This window comes from Carya illinoinensis, chromosome 3, assembly GCF_018687715.1.
Source record: "Carya illinoinensis cultivar Pawnee chromosome 3, C.illinoinensisPawnee_v1, whole genome shotgun sequence".
In the NCBI taxonomy this organism is placed as follows: domain Eukaryota; kingdom Viridiplantae; phylum Streptophyta; class Magnoliopsida; order Fagales; family Juglandaceae; genus Carya; species Carya illinoinensis.
The window spans coordinates 27,399,688-27,420,995 of record NC_056754.1 but is presented as its reverse complement, the minus strand read 5'-3'; the positions used below and the strand labels follow the sequence as shown (position 1 = coordinate 27,420,995).

General features: G+C 37.3%; 1 long non-coding RNA gene across 2 annotated transcripts; it reads left to right on the top strand.

The window, feature by feature from the left end:
- Positions 1-17,694: 17,694 nt before the first annotated feature.
- LOC122304006 lies at positions 17,695-20,805 on the top strand. 2 transcript variants are annotated; one of them, XR_006240890.1, is made up of 4 exons: positions 17,695-18,068; positions 19,399-19,599; positions 19,733-19,773; positions 20,516-20,805. It is a non-coding gene; the product is annotated as an uncharacterized LOC122304006 (long non-coding RNA). The 2 variants fall into 2 exon arrangements; XR_006240889.1 differs by lacking the exon at positions 19,399-19,599 and having other exon boundaries at positions 17,695-19,022.
- The last annotated feature ends 503 nt before the right edge of the window (positions 20,806-21,308 follow it).

The following is a 21,308-nucleotide window of genomic DNA, read 5'->3' as shown; positions in this document are numbered from 1 at the left end:
GTAGACTTCAAAATCAACCATATGGCCTAAGACGCCTCCAATGTACGGAAAAACTATAGATTCGCTTTTTTATCTTGAAGGAAAGCAAAATATATTAAACAAATTGATTGTAGTAACGCGTGAAGTACATCATGGTGGGTCAACGTAGACAATGGAGTACAAAAACGTGAATCATTCGTTGTGACCAATATAGTCTTAAAGGATATGATTTCTTTCTTTACTTTAGTCTTTAATAAACCGATTTGTAGGACTGCATACCGACCTTTCCTTTCCGTTTTTTTTTTTTTTTTTTTTTTTTTTGGTTTTGGGGTTTTTTTTGGGGGGGGGGGGGTGTTCCTTTATTGGCATTTTCCATAATTTGATTGATTAGTAGAATAAGGATTGGTAAAAGAAATAGCTCAACAAAAATAAAAGAGCAACGCTACTTAAAAATAAAAATAAATCGTCATCATTCATGTTCATTAATCTGATAAGTTTTAATGACTTCAGATATCGACTGCTTAAAAGAAGAGTACTTAAAATATGTCTTATTAAAACAGATAAAATTTAAAAAACAGAACATCGTTTCTTAAGTAGAACATAGGGATACCTAGTTGAATGATTAATGTCTTACGAGGGTTTGTTTTGACTATTCAGATGATTAGGACTGGAGGAGGACCATTTTCGATCATACCAAACAGCTATATTTTCCAAGATATTGCTTGGAGATCCATTTCTTTGGTACCACAACTACATGACACATGTACCCAGGGTCCCAGACAAACTGCCCATGCATGGGGAAGATTTTATACAGCCAGCTTTTGGAATAATAAGATATCATCAAGTCATTAGAGTTAAGCATATATGGGGATTTCTGCGAAGCTTCTTCCTTGCTCTTTTGCTCTTTCAATATTCATGTTTGAGCAACAAGAAGGTACTGTTATTTTAAACATTCATTATATGAACAAAAAGGACTAAAATAGCTAACCCACTTATTTTTCTTTTAAAGAATCATTCCACTTGTGTTGAGAAGGCACCATTTTTGTTTAAAATTGTAGGATTTTATTTATAATATAAGTTTAAAATTAAATTATCTTATAGATTAAATCATAGTGTATACCGATCGAATTCTAATTGGATAGCGAGTACAATTTTTGTTTTGTATCCCGAAATTCATAAAGACAGCCTATATGTTACCAAGTCAATAATGCTACTATATGGTATATGTGAAACAAAAAATTGCCCCTCCTTTAAACAGACACACACGAAAAAAAATAAATAAATAAAATGAGGCAAGTCATGTTTGAGAAATCTTGCAGTCTCTTGGACCACTAGAGTTTATGGGGAAAGATAATGGGCCATTTTAATTGAATTTGATGAATTCAACCTAACCATTGAGTGCAAGTTTGATTTTGGACTTTATTCCTTCTTACGTTTCTCTCTCTCTTTCTCTATTATATATAGAGAAAAAGAGAGAGGCTCTAAAGCCATACATGAGATTCTAAAAGTGTAACTTTTATTTTTTTGTTATTTTTTATTTATTTTTAACAATTTTAAATATTTTTTTAAAATAACTTCATAACATCATTTAAAAATACTTTTTTAATGATTAAGTAAAAAAAAAAAAATCATTGTCGAGATCTCTAGTCGAAATCTCTATGTGTGGCTTTAGCATTATATATATATATACACGCATTTACTCAAAGTATATTTTTGCTTTTATATAATAGAATGATAAGAGTTAATGTGGCTTTTACTTGATGGGGTTACCAAGTTATTAGCTTTAATATTAAATGAATCGTATAATTGTTGTATCAATAAAATATATTGACCCAAATACGAGAAATATCACACTTGCTTTTTAGATTTTTTTTTAATTTTTTAAATTAGCTTTTATTAATAAAGCAAATTTTTTGCATATATTTTCTTGTTCTTGAAAATAAAAGAGAGTCAGTCTATTCTTGAGCTGTCGATAATTATGTAGCAGGATTTATGACGGAATATTTAAATGTGTAAAATTTAACATTATAAACTTTAAAGTAGGATGCAGGAAAAATCATGGGACTGACTCGCTACAGCTCCAAAATCTCCAAGAAATTCCAAACATTGCCGACAGACACAAAAACCCGCCAAATTCAACTGCCACCGTGCACATCCCGATAAAATCCCCAACCGTCACCCGGAGCCTACTCTTTGAATCCTGATTGGACCGTTTGGTTATTTTTTTGTTTTTTGTTTTTTTTTTTAAATGTCCATACTATGCCTTTAAAAATAAGGAAAGGGAAAAGTTAGTTTAAAACTCTTTTTCCAATAAAATCGCAACACGTAAACATTTCAAAAGAAAGGAAATTGTACCCGGTAACACCCGATCCCCAACTCATCTCCCTTCCTTCCTTCTGTTCTCTCCTTGCAACACACTTGCACCGAACCATTATCTCTCTTGAAAGCACTCGTCCTTAACGAAAGCACTTGTCTTAAGAATGTTGTGTCGGTTGAGATTTCAGAACTAAATAGAAATATCGTTAGGTGTTGGTGTTAGGGTTCTGATGGAAGACTTGATCTGGGAAGGAACTAAACTGGGGAGATCTATCAAAGAACAAAAGTGATGAAGTTTAAAGAAGCAACAACGACGTCGTGCAATTAACTATTACGTTTTAATAGAAGTATCAAATAACTAGGTGCTATGCACTGTTTATTATATGTTTAAATAGGTGTGACACACCGTTTTGTAATAGAATCCTTTTTAATAGTATGAAAACGCAGCGTTAGGTATTTAATCCAAACGGGTGTGCATCTGTCATGTGGGTTTTATACTGTCGGGGTCAATTTAGTTGTCTTAATTCTATTAGGAAATGAGAGTATCTTAAGGCACGGAAAGGTGAGTGGAGTGGATTGGAACATTTCTGAAAGGATTCTCTGTAGTTGTTATTTCATTTTGGAGGATCGGGAGCGCTCGAATTACTCCGGTAGCATTTCCATTGCCATTGTCCTTTCTAGCTTTTCTTCATACAATAGCCGTGCAACCTGTTTTCTCATCACATCAACCTTCGTTCACCATTTCCATCACCTTCCCAACATTCACTGCACACAAGCAATTCTAATATCCACAACTACCAAGTTCTTAACAGTGGTATCAAGTCACCGATCCTATGGCAGAAAATACAAGATCCAAGTGTCATCAACAATATGAAGAGTTACAGCAACAAATACTGGAAATTAGACAGCAGCATGAGCAAACCCAACAAACAATGAAGAATAATTTCGACACACTCAATGATATGATGCGCACAATTGTTCAGCAACACCTATAACAACATCACAATCAACATTAACAAAATCAGCAAAACAATCAGCAAAATAATCAGCAGGAACAGCACCAGCTACAGAATGAAGACCAAGAACCACTAGAACCAAGAAGAGGCAGTTTAAGGGGCGTGCTGTTAGACTTTCCCCATTTTCAAGGAGACCATCCAGCCTCATGGATTTTCAAAGCACACCAGTACTTTGAATTCCATCAGACTCCCTTGCCACACCGCATGTACATGGCATCTTACCACATGGAAAGGGAGGCTCTTGTGTGGTACCAATAGTCTTTTGAGAGGGGCCATTTCCATGACTGGGAGACATTCACCAGGTCTATGCTTCTTTGCTTTGGGGCAACATCGTACGACAGTCCCATGAAGGCACTAACCCAATTGAAACAGTCCAGAGCTATTGTGGCTTACACGACACAATTTGAAGCCCTAGCCAATTGGTTGAGGGGCCTTTCAGATGAGCACAAACTATGTTGATTCATAAGTGGGCTGAAAGATGAGATCCGCCTTCCCATAAAAATGTTTAACTCTGTCAATATGAATGCAGCATATGGATTAGCAAGAATACAAGAGGAATACCTCTTAAGTGTAAAAAAATGCATCAAGCAAACAATGGAGAAGTCTAGTGAAACTTTTGGGGGTTTTTCCCAAGGGTCTTACTCGGGTAGCAGCAACACTAAGTGGTTTGGCCCTACTGTTGCCACTAGACCAGTTCTTTCAGATCAAATGGATGAAAAACGGAAAAAAGGATTGTATTACCACTGTAATGAGAAGTGGAACCCACTCCATAAGTGCATAAAACCAAGGATTTATTTCGTCTAGGTTGATGAGGAAGACATTGAGGAGGAGGAGGAGGACAGCCCTACAAGGGTTGAGGAAGAAGTGGGCGAGGACAATAAGGCTGATGACAAGGTAGAGGTACCTGAAATTTCATTGGCTGCAATCGAGGGCACTCCTACACTAAGTACAATGAGGCTGCTGGGCAACATAAAGGGGGAGAAATTGGTGATCTTACTAGACTCGGGCAGCTCACATAATTTCATAGATTCAGTTCTAATTCCCAAGCTGAAACTGGTAGTGGATCCTTCAATTGCATTGAGTGTCAAGGTAGCAAACGGTCAATGCTTTGAGAAGTGGGGTAATGTGCAAAGCAGTGAATGTAAAGGTGCAAGGTACCTCGCTTAAACCCTCTTTTTATTTACTTGATCTTGCTAGATGTGATGTCGTGCTAGGAGTCCAATGGTTAGAAACATTGGGCCCCATAACTTGGGGGATTTCTCTAAACTATTGATGAGTTTTAGCCATGTGGGGAAGTTGATTGAATTGAAAGGTTGAGGCTGAAACCGTCGATGGTGGAGGATGGTCATAAAATGCCTAAGTCCAAGGGAGTTTTGTTACAAATTATGGCTGTTACGGAGGGAGGAAAGGAGCAAATAAAATTGGAGGGTGATGTTACTCAAGTCGTAGAGGAGTTCTAGGGAGTTTTTAATGAACCTAAAGGGCTGGCTCCACCCCGTAACAATGGTCACCATATTGTTCTCGAAGAAGGTACACAACCCACAGCTAATAGGCCTTATCGATATCCCTACTACCAAAAAACAGAAATAGAGAAAATAGTGGTTGAGCTCTTGAAATCAGGGATGGTACGAACTAGCTCCAACCCCTTCTCTTCTCCTGTTATAGTGGTTCACAAGGTCGATGGGAGTTGGTGATTATGTGTGGACTATAGGGCATTAAACAAGGAGACGATGAAGGCAAAATTTCCGATTCCCGTGATTGATGAGTTGTTGGATGAATTGTTTGGCTCGATTATTTTTTCTAAACTCGATTTAAGGTTGAGTTATCACCAGGTGAGGGTAGTTGAGGAGGATATACTCAAAACAGCGTTTCGTACTCACGAAGGGCATTATGAGTTCTTGGTAATGCCCTTTGGTCTAACTAATGCCCCGACCACCTTCCAAGGGTTAATGACCGATGTCTTTAAACCCTATCTTAGAAAATTTGTATTGGTATTTTTTTATGACATTTTGGTCTATAGCAAGAGTCGAGCTGAACTTTGGGACATTTGAGTAAGGTTTTATCCTTACTGTAGTAACACAACCTATATGCCAAAGATCTAAGTGTAAATTCACTGTTGGGGAATCGATTAATTGGGTCATGTGATTAATGCTGATGGGGTGATGGCGGATACTTCTAAAGTGACTGCCATGTTAGAGTGGCCTGAGCCTAAGAATGTGAAGTCTCTAAGGGGATTCCTAGGGCTAACAGGGTATTATCGAAAGTTTATCCGACATTATGGGGGAATTGCAACCCCTCTTACAGATTTGTTGAAGAAAAATGCTTTTTCTTGGAGTGGGGAAGCAAGGAAGGCGTTTGTTGCCTTGAAATAGGTTGTTGCACACCCTCCGGTGTTAACGTTACCAGATTTCAGCAAGCCCTTTATTATTGAATGTGATGCATATGGAATAGGGCTGGGAGCCTTTTTAATGCAGTCCGGATAGCCCATTACTTATCTAAGCAAGGCCATTAAGGGTAAAGGCCTTCTCTTATCTACCTATGAAAAAGAACTACTGGCTTTTGTGATAGCTGTCCAAAAATGGAGGCCTTACCTCCTGGGTTAGACCTTTATAGTTAGGACTAACCAGTAGGCCCTCAAGTTTTTACTGGAGCAGTGGGTGGGAGCTGAGATGTAGCACAAATGGGTAGCCAAGTTGATGGGCTACCAGTTTTCTCTTGAATACAAAAAAGGAAAAGAAAATAGGGTGGCGAACGCACTGTCTAGAAGAATGGAAGAGCCAAGCAGGGTTGAATGTGCAGCTATACTTTCTTTTCCTAACCCTTCTTGGTTAGAGGAATTAAAAAGGAGCTACCAAGAATCAACTAAGCTGGTAGTGTTACTAGATCAGCTACAGTCAAATCAAAATATACCTAAGGGCATATCTCTAAGGCAAAGGGTGATCCTAAAAAATGGGCAAATTGTGTTGGAAAAAAAATTTGATTTTAAAAAGAAAGTGTTACAATTTGTGCATGACAGCACTCAAGCAAATCATTCGGGGTACCTGAAAACATACCAAAGGGCTAAAATGAATTTCTATTGGAAGGATATGAAAAAAGACATCAAGAAGCTAGTACGGGAATGTGATACCTGCCAAGCCATGAAAAACGAGATTGTTCACCCAGCTGGACTACTCCAGCCACTTCCCATTCCCAACCAACCTTGGATTGACATTTCTCTTAATTTTGTGGAAGGTCTACCAGTTTCAAAAGGGTTCAGTGTAATATTGGTGGTGGTTAATCGACTCTCTAAGTACGGGCATTTTATACCCTTGGCTCATCCCTACACTGCTCAAGTGGTGGCATAAGAGTTTATGAAGAATGTTTTTAAGCTGCATGGGTGCCCTAGGTCTATGGTATTGGATAGGGACCCAATTTTTTTAAGTAATTTCTGGAAGGCCATTTTTAATGCACAAGGGTCTTCCCTTGATTTCAGTTTAGCTTATCATCCGCAATAGAATGGCCAAACTGAAGCAGTGAATAAGTGTGTGGAAGCCTATTTACATTGCTATGCTGATTCGAAGTCTAAGGGTTGGTCTTACAAGCTCCCAATGGCTGAGTGATGGTATAATACCACCTATCATACGGCGAATAAAATGACCCCTTATTAGGCTGTCTACGGCTACCCCCCACCCACTCTCTTATCCTATGTACTGGGCACAGTGGCAAATGAAGCGGAAAATCAGTTTCTCAACAATAGAGACCAGATAATAAACTTGCTCAAACAAAATTTAACAGATGCTCAACATAGGATGAAGTACTATGCAGATAGACTGAGAACTGAATGGGTATTTGAAAAAGGGGACTAGGTTTACCAGAAGCTGCAGCCATACTGACAAAAGACAAGCTTTGAGGCGGAATCTAAAGCTATCACCCAGGTTTTATGGACCTTTCCAAGTGGAGGAAAGGATCGAATCTGTGGCCTATAGTCTAAAGCTGCCGGAGTCTTCGAAAATACATCCCACTTTTCATGTGTCTTTTCTGAAGAAGAAATTGGGTTCACAGACCCCAATCCTTCCGAATCTCCCTCCCACCGATTCCTCTGGTGAGATTCAACCAGAACCGGAACAAATTTTGGATAGAAAGATGAAGAAACAGGGAGACCGAGTGGTGACCGAGGTATTGGTAAAGTGGAACGGGTTGCCAACGGAAGAGAGTAGCTAGGAAATCTTGTGGAAGCTTTGAAACCTTTACCCACACCTTGTGGGCAAGGTTCTTTGAAGAGGAAGGGAATGTTACGGTTCTAATGGAAGACTTGATCTGGGAAGGAATTAAACTGGGGAGATCTATCGAAGTACAAAAGTGATGAAGTTTAAAGAAGCAACAACGATGTCATGCAACAACGATGTCATGTATTAAATAAATGGGTGCTGCACACCATTTCTTATATGTTTAAATAGGTGCGACACACCATTTTGTAATAGAATCCTTTTTAATAGTCTGAAAATGCAGCGTTTGGTGTTTAATCCAAACGGTGCGTGCGTCTGTCATGTGGGTTTTATACTGTCGGGGTCAATTTAGTTAGTCTAAATTCTGTTAGAAAATGAGAGTATCTTAAGGCACGAAAAGGTGAGTGGAGTGGATCGGAACATGTCTGGAAGGATTCTCTGTAGTTGTTATTTCATTTTGGAAGATTGGGAGCCCTCGAAGTTACTCCCGTAGCATTTCCATTGCCTTTGTCCTTTCTAGCATTTCTTCATACAATAGTCGTGTAACCTGTTTTCTCATCACAGCAACCTTTGTTCACCATTTCCATCACCTTCCCAACATTCACAGCACACAAGCAATCCTAATATCCACAACTACCAAATTCTTAACAGTTGGTGGAAGCAAACAAGGCATAGAGAGAATTTGATTGACCTTGCAGACGTGTAGCAGTTAAATGGTGACCGGTTGGAGCATATGATGAGCTCATTTGGTGGATTTGATCTTGTAGTTGGTGGCAGCCCTTGTAATAATCTTGCTGGTAGCAACATGCATCATTGAGATGGACTTTGGGGTAAAGAATATGCACTCTTCTACCATTACTTTCATATTCTGGACTTGGTCAAATGTATCATGACAAAAGCGCAATGATTCCATGTAAAGAAGCCTTTATTTCTGGTACTTTTAGTTAATTTCAATTTCTTGGATCTGTTTCCTTTTGTTTTTTGTTTTTTTTTTCTTGAATTAAACATGGAAACAATAACTTGCGCGATTCTTTTTAAACTTATGCTTAAATGAAGGGAGAGAGATTTGGAGGGGGGCAAGGGTTTTTTCAATGAGAACAGCTGAGAGTGGAGAGATGGGGGAGGGAGAGAGCTTCAGAGGGAGGGAGAGAGAATGAGAGATGAGTTGGGGATTGGGTGTTGCTGGGTGTAGTTTCTTTTCTCCTATAGCGCCTACGTGTCGCGATTTCATTAGCCGGTGTGAAAATGGGTTTTAAACCCATCTGGCTGGGAGTTTTTTTTTTTTTTTCAAGGAAAATGCTTATTTGCCCCTCAAAGTGTATTGTTTAAGTGTATTATTTCGTAAATTTTTTTCTACTTAATTATTAATAAAGTGATTTTTGGTATATTGATTTATTTTTTTATTTTTTTAAAATATTTAACTATGAAAAAAAATATGAAAAAAAAAATAAAAAAAAATAGTGTTGTTAAGTGGAGTTATGCTACTCAGGTGGCAGAGTAGCCTGCTCCTAGAAACAATAATGGCAGGTATATATAAGGTGAGTAAAGATTATAGATTTTTTTTTTTTTGTTTTGTTAGGTAGAATCATTTTTACATATTTTTGTACACTTTATTAATGTAATTGATCAAAGTAGTTATTTCATATTAAAAAATAATGCAACCAATCATATTAGTAGAATGCGTAATGAGTTTGTAAAAGTCACTGCACATATATAGAATTTTTGTACATTTTTATTGTATAATGAAAACCAGCTTGCAAATGATTTTTTTATCTTTGAATCTCCCATCCCGATTTCAGGTTGGGTCCTCTCTGTTGCACGCATCAAAGTCCTTTGTTATAATAAAACATAAGTTGGTTGGGTTTTCTCATGTTTTTGAAGATGTTTGTTCATTAATAGCTCAATTTGGGTGCTTGAACTTTTTGGGTTTGATCCATATTGATTGTTTCGTTTCGATTAATATTATGAAGTTGGGGTTTGATCAATACTTAGATTAGCTCTTGGGATATAATCATAACAACCTTAGTATGGTTTGATCACTCCAAAAATCTTGGTATAAAGTGTTGGTTCCTGCCACTTATTTTTGTTTAGATGGGTCTTAGGAGGATGTATCTTGGATGTATCTTGGAAGGAGGCTTAATTAATTAAGGTATTTGCTTGGGACTTGCCTAGACAAGCGTACCTGATCAGGGATACAATGTTAGTGCTCTTAAGGGTTTTCTTTATAGTGTATAAACTCAAAGCGGAGACGACTCACTACTTCACTAACTTTTGTTTGGTTAATGAATTAATCTCAAACTATTTTACTATTATTTTTTATTTTTTATATACTACTCATTATTATTTTTTTATTATTTACAGATCATCTAAAATTACCTCAGCATCCAAACGCACCTTAAAAGTCACAACTAATAAATGAGCACATAGTTTGCAAGCTGAAATACAATTGAAAGAGATTTGTTTTTTTCTACCTTTTTTTTTAATGAATTTTTTTTTCAATAAACTCTCATTTATGGTAGAGGAAAACCTTATAAAACAACCCAACTTATAACAAACAAAGAATAAAAAAACCCTAAAACGACCAAACACTTAATGTCTAATGTATGGAAGACCAATCTTGTCTAAACAAATCATGCCTTTTAACTTCCATGATAAAGAATCAATCAAAGTAAATCTTCTATTAAGACCCTTCTCTCCCATACGTGCAAGAAAATCTGGCGGACTATTTCTTTCTCTGAATTGATGCTCAATGGTAAAATGAAGACCATGAAGACAAGTTAACATCTCATCCCAATAATCCCATAGGTACCAAGCCGTGCACCTTTGATCTATTAACCAACTAATCACCAGACTAGAATCACATTCTATTGTAACTTGTGAGAAACCCATCTCTTTGCAAACTCCAACACCAACTATTAAGGTTCATAATTCTGCTTCATTATTAGTACCATGTCCAAAATGAATAGAGAAATTGCTTATGAATTTCCCTCCATGGTCTCGTAAAATACCCCACCGCCGCAATTTTCGAGATTACCACGACAGTTTCCATCCACATTCAAATTTACCCTACCTTGTACAAGTTTGCACCAATAAACAAGCCGCGGTCTTCTCCTTGGGCAATTAATAAAAGGCACCTTAAGTTCCTTGAAAATGGTCTCATCAGTGGAGGAAATAGATTATATTTTAACCATAAGTGAAGACAATTTACATAACCATACCTTCACAATCAACTACACTCCCATTACTGACTTAAACCCCCTCCATCCTAGCTTTGCATTGCCTTATCCATAATGGCTAAGTAATGAGAGACAAGACAGTTTACGTAACCATACATTCAAAGCCAACCACACTCCCATTACCAACTTAAACCCCTTCCATCCTAGCTTTGCATCGCCTTATCCATAATTGCCAAGTAATGAGAGACAGTAATAGGCCAATTAAAATACAACGATGACTGAATTTTTTTGCATAAGAGAACCAACACCTTACTGTCACCCAACATGCAGACCCCTCCATACTAGGAACACCAAGAGTTGTTGACGCAAAGGTCCAAACTTGAGACGTAATATTTCTGGAATGCAACATATACTCCATTAACTCTGCTTCCCCATGTAAACAACAATCACAAGAAGATGCAATGGGTATACACAAAAATTGGACTCGTGTATCTACCACTAAAGCACTGAACTTGGCTTTCCAAATACAAATAGCTATTTTCTTTGGCATCAACTGGTGCCAAATCCAGTTCCTACAAGGTTGCTTAACACCCTTAATTCAAATTAAATCCCAAGCACTGCTCAACGAGAATTTTCCGTCTATAGCAGGCTTCCAAATAGTAATATCATTACCCTCTCTACCTTTGATTATTTCCTGCATAATCTCCCTATCCTTTTCCAAACCAACCAACTCTACAAGTTTATTTTCAGTCCATGTGCCATCAACCCATACATCTTTAATTTTGAGCCCCTCTACCATAGACACAAAACTGCTACATAGAGGGCCACTCGCCAGCCGCCTATCATACCAAAATGAGGTTCCGCCTTCCTTAACTTTCACTTGCATATTGTCAACAACTTCAGGAAGCACACTAATAACTGATTTCCAGAATCAGGAAGCTGTATAGTTGGCTTGGGCAAGCATCACATGGCCCTGTTCGACATATTTAGCCTGAAAGATTTTAGTCCATAAATTGTCAACCTTCAAAAGTTGCCAAGTGAATTTCATATGCAGCAATCATTGCACCTCAGAAAAAGTTCTAAGACCCAAACCACCCTCCTTGACAGGTTAGCATAAACGGTCCCAAGTGCACCATTTCCACTTAGCCTTACCACTTATCTCCCCCCAAAGAAAAGTAGACAATACAACATTTATTTTATTAAAAAACACCATAGGCACATGAAGAACTGCTAAGAGATGAGTAGCCATACTTGTGAGGACATGCTTAAGTAATACAAGTCGAGCACCCTAAGAAAGCAATCTCAATTTCCAGCCTGTCACTTTATTTCTTATCTTTGTTACCAGAGCCTCTAAATCTCTAGAGGTTAGACGGCCTGACACTAGGAGAATTCCCAAATACGTCACTCGAAATTTCCCCTCCATAAACCCTGTTAACATTATTAAACTCCTCCATCTTGAGATTTCAATTTTCTTTGAGAAGAAATGAGCCGACTTGTCCTTATCTATCAACTGGCCTGACCATTTCTCATATATCTCCAAAATTTTGACAAGTCGTCGCATTGATCTCTTCTCTCCATTAACAAACACCAGTAGATCATTGGCATAGAGAAGGTGAGACACCAAAGGTGCACCCACAGGATGTGAAATGCAGTGTATTTGACCTTCCTCAAAATTCTTCCATAAAAGTCTTGACAACACTTCTTCCATAATAATAAATAAATACGATGATAGATGATCACCTTGCCTTAATCACGGGGAAGGTTGGAAGAAACCCTTATACGTCCCATTCATCATTATAGAAAACCATGGAGTTGTCACACAACTCATCACCAACCTGCAAAAATGAGAGGAAAAACTGAACCTTTCTAGACCCCGCACCAAAAAAGACCAATCAACTCTATCATATGCTTTAGTCATATCAATCTTTGGCATAACATTCATGCCTTCACCTTCTTGTTTAAAGAGTGCACTAATTCCTAGGCTAAGGTAATGTTTTCAAAAATACTACATCCTAGTATAAAAGCTCCTTATTCATTTGAGATCAAATGGGATAAGAGTTGAGTCATACGTTGAACCAAGATCTTTTTGTATGCCACCAAACAAAGATTGATTAGTCTAAATTTATCAAAACTCTTCGATTCCTCTACTTTGGGAATCAAAACAATGTACGAAGATGTATAAAAGTGAGGTAAATGAGTACCCAAGAAAAAATCCACGGCAACCTTCACCACATCCTCCTTAATAAATTTCCAACAGTGCAAATAAAAAGTTGACCCGAACTCATCAGGCCCAAGAGCACTCTCCTTTGGAATGTAATTCAACGCAGCCTAAACCTCCTCAAACGTTGGTGCACGGACAAGTTCTACATTTTCATTTATTGAAATTTCTTCCTCTAACAGCGTCGATAAATCCCCTTGCTCAACAGAATTTGTCACCAAAAGAAATTCCTAGAAGTATTTTGTAGTGCCCTCATGTACTTGCTTTGGTCTCTCCAATAAACTGTCATCCTCAAGAGCCACATGAGAAATAAACTTCTTCCTTTTCTGATTAACACTAGCATGAAAAAAACTAGTGTTCTAGTCACCCTCCTTTAGCCATTTCTTCTTGGCCAACTTTGACAAACATGTTTCTTCCTAGAGTTCCCAAGTATCCAACTTAATTTTTGTGGTAAGATAGTCACACTCAATATTCAGATATAGCCTCCTTGCAACTAATTTTCTAGTATCTCCAACCTTTCCTCCAGCACCATAATGTTCTGACCCACATGCTTGAAAACATTCCGGTTCCAGGCATGCTATATGGTCTTCATTCAAAATTTCTGCCAACTTTAACAAACTAGAAATCTGGACAAGTTCACTCCAAATCTCCTCAACGTATTGTTTGTAACCTGCATGAGAGCACCACATATTCTAAAAACAAAAAGGATTAGGACAGTAGCTTACCACCATTTTTTGAAATCTAATAACCATAAGAGGATGATCCGAAGACTTCCTCTCCAAATATTCAAAGTACGTTGTCTAGTAAAAATTTACAAAAGAAGAATTAATGAGAGCTCAGTCTAACCAAGCCTACCTTCTCATGTGACCTTCATGGCCATTACACAATGACATTTTTTGTCCCACCACTAGAAGATCTAGAAGACTACAAGAGTCCAAATAGTCATTAAAATTTGCCATGGAAGATAGAGGCCTCGAATTCCCACCATTTCTCTCCTTATCCTTTCGTATGATGTTGAAATCCCCCACTCTCATCCATGGACCATCTATACAAGCTTCCTATAAACTATTCCATAACTCACCTCGCACAACGCTCCACTTTACTACACTTTGCATAAACAAAAGTTACAAAAAATTTTCCGGCACCATTATGGAACCAACCTATGGTCATTTGATTAGACGTACACACCAACTCAAAGTCACATGAGGCACGCCAAAAAACCCATAGCTTGCCATCCATATCCGAATTGCTAGAAAAATTCGTGAGCCCCAAAGATAAAGCCAAATGCTTCATTTTACTAACCTCTGAAAAATGTTCCAAAATAGCTACAATCACCACATTGTATTTTTTAACCAACTGACACAACCTTGTCTTGGCACAGCCTAACCCTCGCAAGTTCCATACCAACATATTTTCAATCATAATTTAAATTTAGAAGGATGGGATAAAACCCGTTGTGACTGCCTCATAGATTGTTTCTTATCACTATGGCGTCTTGAAAGTGGTTTTTGCATCTCAAGATCTAACTCATAGCATTTCTCCTTTGCAAGTAGTTGAAGGCTATTTCTTTCTTCATAGTCTGAATTAACATCTAGTTGTCTTGCTTTTGGTTCAATTTCTTCAACAAAAATATCATTAGACCGGCATTCCAATTCTAATAATTCAGAAACCAATGTTGTATGTCCTTTCTCAGAGCCATCTACACCAGTATCCCCTCCCAAAAAATCAAACTCAACGACATGTATACCATCTGAATAAAGCACACTAACACGAACCCCTTTCGCCTTCACTGACATAACTTGTCTTACTTCCTAACTAACAATCTATCTTGCCTCAAGCAATATTTTTGTGCTTTCAATAAGACCTTCACCATTTGTTACTATATCACCTGCATTACCCTCTTCCCTGCTCTGCCACCTAGGCAACTTCTCTGCATCCTATTTCTTCTCCCCCTCAGACAAAATTTCTCCTTCTTCAATTTCTATTGTATTCCCCTCATCCTATTTTAGTGCAACATCCTCTATGGCTTTATGACCTTTAGAACCATCCAATCCTTTCCCCTCCAAGCTTTGACCATTTTCAAAGTCCTTGTCAGATGATTTTTCTTTCCATACTTTCTTTTGATTCCCATTTCCCTCCCTTCCTGAAGTACGCCTATACTCTCCTATCCTGCAAACCACTTCCGTGTGACCTTGATGACAATACTTTGAGCAATAGAAACCAAGTGTCTCATATTTCACTTCCTGCCAAATAGTCTTGTTAGCCAAAACCACAATTAGAAATCCTTGCACATGTTCCTCTTTCAAATTAACATCCACACAAATTCTTGCACCAATGGCCCTAGTCTTCTATAAGGTGGCATTATCCGTCCCCAAATAACGACCAAATCTAGTGGCTAGAATCTATAAGAAATCAAACCGATACAAATGTAGAGGAATGCCAGGTAAAAATATCAATTAAAGCACTAATGCGGATTCAATATGCAAATCAAAATCTTTTGTCCATTTGAAAAGTCTAGAAACACAACCTTCCATCAGCCTCCCCTCTCTCACCCAACTATGCACAAAGTCACGTTCAAACTGCAATTGAAGGAGCACATGATGATCATCCATGAAGCTGATTGTTGGAACCTCTAACAAAACCCAAGATTTAATAATTTGGAGCCGAATCTTTTCTATCGGTAGCCTAACACGAACAGACTTTAGAACCAGAACATAATAGAAATCCTTTGCAACCTTTGTCATCTCCATTTCAGAGAAAATAAAACCTAGTTTGCCATTTACATTAATCGGATATCACATCGGTAGCTTGAAAAGAGAAGTTTCATGTTGCACCAATGCATACGCATATGTTTTCTTGCCCAAAACCCCATCATCCAAAGCCCTCTACAATGCCTATGATGCCAGGGGCAAGGGTGCTACCATGGCCAAGCCCTAGGCCCTAATAACGAAAAGGATCCCAAAAAGGAATGTCCGAGATTTGTGGAGCATTTAAAAAGTGGAACATTTTTTCTAGGTGAAGTTTTGTTTGTCTCCTCAACTTGTATGTTGTTTTGAAAGAGATTTGAGTTCATATTATCCATGGCCAATGGCTCTATTCAAAGTAGTTTTTCCCTCCTCTAGGCTATTGTAATAGTTTTTAGACACAGCTTTGTTTGAAAGTTGTGCTTTAGAGGTTTGGTGCATGAAAGCAGATGGAACTTTACAGTTATTGGTCATCTTTAAAGACTAGTTAGTTTGAAAATATTGTAGCAACCAGACATTTGCAATGTGAGTTATGGATTATCGGAGAGTGAGCATACAGATGAATATGCATGAGGGAATATATTTTAAATGCATGGATGCCATTCAAAAATAGGATTGAATTTATCTATAATTCACTAGTTTTCTTGCCTTGCTCTGAAAGTTATGCAAATAAGTTAATAATGAAATAGTTATGTTATTTACAAGATTGATGTATAGTATACTATTTTATTGTGGAATCCATTATCTACTCTCTTATATAAAAAAGCATGGATGTAGGAGTGTAAAAAAAACCCGGCAAATCGAAAAACCGGCCCGAACCAGTTGTGCTGGTTTTGGACCGGTTCAGTCCGGAACCGATTTCCATAAATGAAAAACAGACTGGAACCGATCCAATTTTGATTCCAGTTAGTTTCGGACCGGACTAGACCGGTACTATTTATATATTAATATTATATATAATATGTTTTATATTATATATAATTTTTAATCACATAAAAAATGATCACATATACACTAATATTAATATTCTAATATAGACTATAGTTATACTCATACTCATATAGTTATACTAAATCATCAAAACTAATACTAATATATAGCTATACTAATAGTCTAATATTAATACTATTATATTGGCTAATATATTATATAGCTATAACTAATACTAATATATATATATACTAATACTAATCCTCTAATATAGGATTATAGCATTTTTTTTTGTTTTACACTAGATTTCTTATTTTAATTTTTATTTTATAGCAATTTTTTATATAGCAAAATTTTGTTTATATAACAGATTTTTTTTTATAAAACAGCTTTTTTATATCAGAATTTTTTTACATAACAGATTTTTCTTTATGAGAAATGATATTTGCAGTCATGGTTGTGCAAGCGGCGTGCAGTCGCTTTGAAAAAAAATGAATTAATATAGGACCCACATGAAAAAAACTAACTTTTTAATCGTGGATCTCACTCTTTTTCAAAGCGATTGTGCGGCGTTTGCAATTCCACGACTGTATGTAGCATTGCTCTTTTTTTATAAAGTAGATTTTTGATAGCAGAATTTTTTTACATAACAGAATTTTTTTGTAAAGCAAATTTTTGTAAATGGTAATAGATTTTTAATAAAACAGAATTTTTTAAATCAGTTTTTTTTTTTAAACAGAATTTTTATGACAAATTTGTATTTTATTAAAATTAAAAAATCGGACCAAACCGGACTCAAAACTGATAAAACCGGAACACCGGTTTAGGAGGAAAATTGGTACGTAATTAGTTTTGAAAAATATAAAATCGGTATCTACTAATTCGACCCTAGATTTTATCTAAAACCATACCAAACCGCACCAATTACCCCCCTACATGGATGTGTTTCAAATTTCACTTACGTGTTCTACTCGCTGAAACTTTGTTTCCAAAATTATGGGTCCAACTGTCTGTGGAAGTGTTTCAATTGTGAATTGACCCTTTTGCCCCCACTTTGGTGCCAAAATTACGTGTTCAATAATACCTTAATATCCGCACGGTTAGTTTCTTCCTTTTTTACCCGTCTCTCCAACCGTTCAGATAACTTAACGACAGGGATTTTCTATCCAGTGTGCAACTTGGTCAGCAGCCCTCATTTCGGGCTTCAGATTTCAGGGTTTGTTGGGGTTCGGTGTTAGGGCAAGGCAAGACCTTCGATCACAACATGGGGCCAGTCCATTCCTGCTCTGCAAACCGAGTAATAACCTGTGGACCAACGGGAAGATTTGCTCAGTATCTCCTCGTTGTTTCTATACCGATCTTTTTGTTGTCTCCTGCCAGTCACCTCTATCAACTTTCGTCTGCCCAGGGAATAATTGCGGACATAGCCATCCCCTTCTTCAATTTCTACCCTTTCCAAATTTATATGTTGGGCACATAATCAGGTGAGAGTCTTCTTCTCTTCAAATCGATTCTTGCCGCCTTGCTCTTCTCGAGAGGTGAAGAAAAATTATGTCTTCGGAGTTTAGTTGTCTCCCTTGGTCTCTCATTGATGCAACCGAATATGGTTTTAACATAAATTTTGATCGCATAGCCACATATTATTTTCTGCTTTTATCCACATCCTTGATGGTTTGGTTTTGGAATAATATCTATTTTTCTTAGAAATCATTATTTTCTACTGGTGCCTTTTATATGTTCAAGTCACATTGAGTTTGAGGATTGTTACTCTTTCTTGTCTCCGTTTTATTGTTGCGTTGATTTTGCTTAATCTCTCAAGAGGTGAAAAATGGACAAAAGCCCTGCTTTTCACTTGAAGAGATCTTATGATTGTCACTGATTAATAATCTGTTAGAAAAAGTCTACTTACAACCGACCTGAGAAACCCCCCCGTAACCGGCTCCTACGTGGCACGTTTCAAAACGGCGTCGTCACTGTTTTAACTCAAATTCAAACTTGCCTCGTCACTCTGTTACTGCGTTTCAAAAACTCTCTACTTTCTCTTCCTTCCAAGACCCTCCCCTCTTCCTCATTCCCATCGTCTTCCACAGAAAGGCAGAAGCAGCCTTCCATCCCAGTCGAAAATCATTCCCAGTTGAAGAAAGAACCCACAAACCCACGTTTCAGTTTCGTACCGAAGAACCACTGACGCACAAACCCACGAACAAGCCTCGAACCCAAGAGCCAGAAACCCAATTTCAACCCACAAATCGACAAACTAGAGCCACGAAATCCAGTTCTGAAATCCCGCTTTCCCACAGAGCACCGATTAAAATAACCCTAACCCTAACCTCAAAAAATCGGGTTAGTTTTCTCCTTTTTATGTCTTTTCGTTTTGGTTTCCAACATTTCCCACTCTCAGATCTGGAATCAACCCGAGCACGCCTGCATTTCGTCTGGTAAATGATCTCAAACCCCTTTGTTCAGTATGGTCGTTTACGTTTACGAACATGTGTCACTATCCACATATACTCATAGATTCGTAATGCAATTGAGTGGATTTATAGACTTCTTCCATTTTTTTTGGTCTTCTAGGTTCTTCTTCTTCTTCTTCTTCTTCTTCTTCTTCTTCTTCTTCTTCTTCTTCTTCTTCTCTCTCTCTCTCTCTCTCTCTCTCTCTCTCTCTCTCTCTCTCTCTCTCTCTCTCTCTCTCTCTCTCTCTCCAGTTTGGTCCCGATTTAATGCTTATTTTGTGATTTTTTTTTTGGGTCTTCTTCCCCTCCGGATTACCAAAGTAAGCAAGAAATTTCTTTTTTTTTTCTTTGAAATCTGGAGGCGCGTGAACTTGGAGGTCAATGTTTGGTGGGTATTGGGTTAATTGCACAAATAAATGTTGGGTTGGTCACATATCTGAGCACTTTTGAGCTTCTGGGTGGGCGTGTGTCGAAGGGAATTTGATAATGGAGCATGTGATTGCTGGGAAGTTTAAGCTGGGGGGAAAGATTGGGAGTGGGTCCTTTGGGGAACTCTATCTAGGTATTTCATTCAATGCTTTTCCATTATTATTGTTTTTATTTTATTTTATTTTTTCATTGTTATTTGATGACTATTTTATTTTGCCGTTCTATTTCAAAATTCTAACTTTTTTTTTTTTTCCTTGTGGTGGTAGCCATTAATGTACAAACTGGAGAGGAGGTGGCTGTTAAGCTGGTATGTGATATATGTTCTTGGATAGGAGTATTGGATCATGATGCTTGGTTGGGATTATTTGCTTGTTTAGTTTTAGCAATGACATTTAAGGTGACAGTGATTTTCAATAATTAATTATGTTTAACAATTTACTTTTTTGTATGTCAAATTTTTCTTTTTGATTGTGTATCAGCAGGTTATGATTTTGTTTTCCTGCCTTGATTCCTTATATTGCTTTGTTTTTTTTTTTTTAGTTTTTTTTTATGGGTAGTAGACAATTAGAACATGTATGACTTGCATTATATCTTGATTATTGTTTTTAATTTTCTTTATGACAACAGAATTAGGAAACTAAATGTGTAATGGTCAATAGACTTTAAAAAAAAAAGTAATGGTCAATAGAGAGGTGGTTCTTTCTTGGGTACGGCAAATAAATAACAGAGCAAAAGGCATAACCGGATCACTTTTAAGTCATGTTGAAATAAAGTGGGTTGGTACTATAGATCATGGACTCCTAAATAAGCTGTGATGAGTAAGCATTTGCCCCAGTGATATCATAAACAGAAAAATGCTGGCATTAAAACCGTGAACCCCCCAAACCCCCAGCTTAAGTATGTACTTTATTTTGGTTTGTTTCACTTAATTTTCAGGATATCCTTGTCCTTAGTTTTTTTATTTTTGATTTTGTAAAACTTTTGTTGAGAGAGCTTACATGTTATCCTTTTTGTCTTCCTTGTGCTGATTGACTATCCCAAAATTTTAGGAATATGTGAAGACCAAGCATCAATAACCTGTTACGGAAGGAGAAAGATCTCAAGAAGATGGTCGAGCTTCTTGAAAAGAGTGAGATTGACCTTCGTAAGATAGTGGATCAGCTCGAGAAGGAGTTGGGGCGTCACGCACAAGAAACTGAAATAAGGCGTTTACAATGAATGTATTGGGGTTTTGCATTAGTAGTATTATGTTTTTGTATTGGATTTTGGCTCTTGTATTGAACTCCAGACTTGATGTATGAATTTTTGTACATCCTTATTCGTGTTTTGTTAGATTTCATGGAATATTGTGATGGGAATGTTGCAGTTTTGATAGAATTGCTTGATTTTTATTGTGTTTTGTAGGCAAGTGTAAAAATGATTTTGAAAGTTTGATGCAACTAATCTAAAAACTTAATAAATTTTTCCTGCAAGTTTATTGTTTATTTTGCTTTGAAGGGCCTGAATTCAGAGATTAATTTCATCCTGTTTTATCGGATGGGCAAGCTGTGATGAGATTGAATTGTGCCAAGACATTTGGTTTATTTTACTTCCAGATGCTCACTTTTAATGGCCAAAGAGTGGCCAAAAAATGCGCTCACTTGGGTTATGATCCTAATGGCCAGAGTGGGAGAAAAATGCACATAACCATTACATCCTGGATAGTCACATACATCAAAGCCAAGTAATTCCCCATGTAATCATTTACAGTGTCCTGGAGTGGTTTCTTCACGCTATATGAACCTTAAGACATAAATTCTAAGACTGCTATAATTCTACATACATCAGAATACAGGTCATATA